The sequence below is a fragment of the Alligator sinensis genome, unplaced genomic scaffold (genome assembly GCF_000455745.1).
Source record: "Alligator sinensis unplaced genomic scaffold, ASM45574v1 scaffold992_1, whole genome shotgun sequence".
In the NCBI taxonomy this organism is placed as follows: domain Eukaryota; kingdom Metazoa; phylum Chordata; order Crocodylia; family Alligatoridae; genus Alligator; species Alligator sinensis.
Window position 1 is genome coordinate 1,173,602 of NW_005842422.1, and position 5,339 is coordinate 1,178,940.

Below are 5,339 nucleotides of genomic sequence, written 5' to 3' on the forward strand. Positions count from 1 at the left end.
AGGTGTGGGGCTTACGTTGTGACATGCCTGCCAGAAAGGTTGGGTCCCACTGATTTATACCATCTGAAGATCTGACAGTTTATTATACTTGAGGCTTTCCCAAGTATCTTTAAAAAAACTTCTGCAAGTCTGGATTTGATGGAGTACTTGTCAGGAATGGAGTTAGGAGCAACACTTGCATTGTCTTCCCATCCTTCTCCCTCATATATGTCCATTAAGGAACTGTGTTGCAATTTAGAATGATTAATATTTGGAATATGGTACATCTACAGAGCTGGGGTGATGTTCAGTATATCTGGGTTTGAGTTTGTCTTATGGTGTATTGTCTAATTCAAAATATATTGCCATTAGATTTTATTTTATATGTACTTACACACTGTGTATGGGAATATTATTTATATTATTATTTATTTACATACACATGCAGCATTAAAACCCCATAACACCAAATAAGCTGCCATTCTATATCTTATTTCACCCGTTTATTGGCTGCTTGGTTCTCAGGTTTTAGTTACTGCTTACTATTCAAACCTTATTCTCAATTCAGAATGGTTAAGTTTAGCCTGGGGTTTTTTTTGTAGAACTCATTGCTTAGTTTAGAGTGCTTCATGCATAATGGTGATTTTCAACACACATCCAGGAAATAAGGTGTTTGTTTTATCTTTGTTTTACATGAGGAGCTGAAAGAAGCATTAAGGTAACACCTGCCCAGTAGTTTGTGGTGTCCACTTTGACATGCCAAGGATCTGGACTTTCAGATATTTAAGATTCTACAGTACCTTATTAGTCCAAAGCAAAGCTCTCACCAACTTCAACCACAATAGTGAATGCTCCGAGATCACAGTTGAACTGTTTTACTTTTGGCTCCCGGAAAATGAGGAACATGTAATCAGCAGCCACTTGTGAAGTGTTTGTCTTACAAGACTTGCTCAGCATCACCTGGAAACCCTTTGGCAGACGCAGGATAGAATCTATTCCTCCATGGCAGCAGTCAGCTTCCTTAACCAAAAGACCCTCCTGTGTCTTCCTACAGCTCTGGCTCTCTCTCCCAGCAGGGAGCAGAGCTCGGAGACACCACTAGGAAGCAGCCACCATGGTGGTGAGGACGGCGGAGAGGAGGGGAAGGGAAGGAAGGTGGACAGGGCTATTCATGCCACCACCACGGAGGGAAAGATTGGGCCCCTTCCAGTTTAGGGCCCTAGGCATGTGTCTAGTTTTCCTATGCATTAATCCGGCCCTGGCTCTCACTCATTACACACTGTCCATCTTCAGCAACTTCAGCAACAAATTAGACAGGGGTCCTCCAGAGTACAGCTTCTTTCACTACAGTACTTTTCAACATCTCACTAGTCTGCATTAGGTAAATACTAAGAACTCTGGGTGCCTATACACATGTTGGTTCACATTCTAATTATAATGCTCCAGTGTGGCCTCATTGTCATGTGTATAAACCCATGGGGAATTTAAAAATTGCCACTGGGGTGCGTTATCTAAACCTGATCAAATGAGATTTAGATGAAGTGTCCTGCAGGGGCTTAATATACATGACAGTGACCATGTCTATATGAGTGGCAGACTGTGCTGTTGTCAGTGCGCAGTCATTTGGTACTTGCATAACAAAGTACTAGATGACTGCGCAGTAACTGGCATTATGGTATCATGATTTTGGAATGGATTCATCTGAGAATAGAAAACTCATTTGAATTATTTCACTTAATTTTACCTAATTATTTCTCCAGTATGCCTAGTATTATGAAACTCCTTTTAAACCAGTTCCTATTATCTTATGGAATTTGCCAACCAGATCAGGGTTACCTAGATACAGGGGGAATTTTTCAAAGACACAATATGAATTAGGCATCAGACTCATACACTGACATATGGAAGATGAGTATTTAACCGCCCCTTCCATCTTTGAAAATCTCTGCCACCGTTTCTCACAGCAACAGTAAATCTTTTTTTTAATCGCATTGCTGCTTGAACATGGTTTCCTACTACTGTAACACAGAAAACACAATACTAACTAATGAACATGCTTAACTTCTCTTGAACAAGGAGTCCCACAGGCTTTGATATCAGCCTTTATAGGGCGGGGCCCTTATAATGAAAGAATGAGATTAGATGGAAAATATCTTTTCTCTTTTTCTTCTGTTTACTCTGCCTATAAAACAGCCCTTTGCAGGAAAGCAGTTCCACTGTGTCCTCTCTATAGCCAGTTTCCCATTGTTTATGTGCATCTCTTCCATAGCAACAAGGGAGAGAAAACAAAATATGTTTTCAAAAATAGAAAATGTCTTTGTAAAACCACAAAAATTGATAGAGAAGCTCAGAGATAGGTGCAGTCACTGAAACTTGTTTTTTCTTTTAACAACTTGATACGTTCTTTTAACTATTCACCAACCTGGTAAACAAACTTGTCAGGCATTTGATAATTATTTTTAAAGATATTATAGTACTTTTTAAGATTAATCCGCTTACACATTGGTGCATAGATAAGCAAAAGCAATACATTCTGACATAAAATAACTTAATATGCTAACAATACCTCACTGTGTTTACTGCTTTACATTAGTAATTCATGGGATTTCAGCTGCATGATTCCCATTGACTAATGTTTAATGGGAGCAATACAATAAAAGCCTCATGAAAATTTATTCCAGTTTAGTGGATAATCAACATACTGCAGTGCTATAGTTAAAGCACAGATATTTTCCTTTCTAAGCCTTTAATGAATTCATACTTTCCTATAAAGGATTGTGCTTGACATGAAACATATAGTATAGAGTGACACACACTTCTCTGTTTCTATTTTAGAATCACTAAGTCTCCAGTTTTGTTTGAGCTTGATTGAGGTTGATTTTGACTGAAGTCAACGTGCTTCTGAATTGGTACAAGAGTCAGCTCATGACAGTTTTCAAAAGGAGGAGGTCAAGGCCCAATCCTAAGCTCTGTGTAGCAGAGCAGGTGCTCAGTAGGCCTGAAGGCTGAGGAATTGATCTTAAAATATGTGCGTTCCCTTGTCCCCAGTGTGCATATCTAGAAATAGGACAGTATCTGTGCAGGGGTGACCTTCCCCTTTAACTGCAAGGAAGCTGGGGCTTGCTAGTCTTCTTCAATTAAGACGTTCCTGCTATACTTGGACTTAAGTGGAAGAAAGCTTAGTAGATGAGGGCTGGCTGGGGAAGGAGATATGTTGTTGCTACTATAAAGAGGTCTGCCAGAGAATTGGCCTCAACTTCTACTGCCTGGAGCTAGCAGTGAGCTACCAGAAAGGGGGCCTGGAGTGAATGAGGGGAGTTGCTGATAAGAAGGGAGGTAAGTGGGGGAGGGTGGAAAGCTGCATCTGGCTGTTTTGAGCTGGTGGAAGAGGAAACTGAAGCAGGCTTGCTTCCCATCCTTCTCTCCCTCACCCCCTCCCCGCATTTAAAACTGAGCTTGGGTGCCATGGAGAAAAGGTGAGCTATGGCAATACCATTCAAATGTGCATGCTCCTTCCCAGCTATAAAAAGGGTGTGCTTGGTTGGTTTTTTTTAAAAGGTAAGGTTAACAAATAAACAAACAGATCTCAAATCAGCAAAGTGCACCCAAGCTCAGCTTTAATGGTTGGGGGTGGTGGGGGAAGGATGGGAAACAAGCCTGCCTCAGTTTCCTCTTCCACCCCACCAGACACACCATTCCTCACTTAGTAGTCTGGCATCAACACCAGCTCTCCAGCTGATTCTTTAACATGTTTTAATGCTCACTGTACAGTACCCAAAAGCCACCTCTGGAATCACTTCTACTGGCAGGCAGTAGGGAAACCCACATCTGCTCACTCATCTGGATCCCAGCCCAAGAACTGGGTCCAAAACAGCCATGTGCAGCCTTTCACCCTCTCCCATTTACCTCCTTTCTTTTCAGCAGCTTCCCTCATTCACCCCAGGGCCCCTTTCTAAGAGCTGTAGTCTGCTAGGATCCAGCATCACACTTGTCTCTGTAGCAGAGCTGTCAAGGGCCCTGGTCCCTCTCAGGATGCTCTGTATGCATCACACTTGGCTTTGTCATCAACAGAGATCTGTCCTTGTGCATTAGAGGGGTCATGCTCCATTCCATTCGGCCTCAGTCAGGTGCCCTGGGGTCCTCAGCCAACTGCTAAGGTAGCTCCTGAAACAGAGTCCAGGCTATCCCTTACCCCAAGTCTTTGTTGCTTGCCTAAGCTATGTAGGTTGGCTATTACACCCTTTACCCTCATGTGGTAACTGACTGAGGCTATGTCGTGCCAAGCAATGCCTTACGCACATGTTGAAGCTTATGCCTGCAAGCAAGAGGCTTCTCCCACACAGGTCACGCAAAACAGGGGGACTCAGTGACAGAACCCCCACATTTCTATGGCAGACAAGATTCTTTGGGTAAATGCGATATCTTTTATTAAACCAACTATCTAGTTGGTCTAAAAAAATATTTTGTTGGTCTAATAAAAGATATTGCATTTCCTGGAAGAAACTATATCCTTAGACCAACCTGGCTACAACCAACAACACTGCATTTCTATGGCACTTCTTGCTGGGATCATTTAATCTCAGCAGTATTCCTGCCCAAAGCGCAGCGGGCGGGGTGGGGGTTTAGACTTGACGATCTTTTGAGGTTACCATTTTCGGGACCCCTTTCTGTCCAGGCCCTGGGCGAAATTATCATTTTTGCCCCCGCCCCCTCTTTCTGGCGCCAGGCGGCCACCTGGTTCGCCCATGCCTATGTCCGGCCCTGGGCACTTGGGATGGGTGGGCGAGAATGCAGTCATCCTAGCAGGCAGCCTGGAAGAAGCCAGGAAGAAGCTCCCTTTTGGATCCCCCATGGGGGGCAGCAACCAGCCCCTCGCTTCGCCCCAGGCAGCAGCCCAATCCCTCCAGATACTCCTTGGGCATCTTTGTCCAGCCACCCGCCCCCCCGCTGGTCTAAGCAGGGCGCTTGTGCTTAGTTTGCTGTTGTGTGGGGGGCGCTCCCAGTCAGAGGCTGCGGGGCCGCAGGGCTTACCTCGGAGCCGGGGCAGGTGCCCGCCCCCCTGCGCCGGGGCACGGGGCTCGCGATCGGCGGGGCGCTGGGGGGATTGTTAGTCCGGGGTTCCTATAGCAACAGAACGGCGGCGGCGCCTACGTCATAATAGCGGCACAATGAGCGGCCCCGGCGCGAGGGTTCGGCTCGGCTCGCTCCAGCCTGCCCTGCCGGCTTTCTAACCATCCTATCATTCCCGCTTACTCCAGTCAGGTCTCCTCTAGGTCCACCAAGGAGGGCCACCAGTCTGACTCCAGTACAGATTCCATCATCCTTGCTGTCGCTCCATGGGCTGCACCTGTGGGTCACTG

The 5,339-nt window shown here is 45.3% G+C and overlaps 1 protein-coding gene across 1 annotated transcript in view; it reads right to left on the reverse strand.

Annotated features, from left to right (window-relative positions):
- ANKEF1 (ankyrin repeat and EF-hand domain containing 1) overlaps positions 1–5,089 on the reverse strand; it is a 43,615-nt gene extending 38,526 nt beyond the window's left edge. Inside the window, exon 1 of the mRNA XM_006030116.2 lies at positions 5,011–5,089. The gene's annotated coding sequence lies outside the window, so the exon portion shown is untranslated. The remainder of the gene's footprint in view (positions 1–5,010) is intronic.
- Between the last annotated feature and the right edge of the window lie 250 nt (positions 5,090–5,339).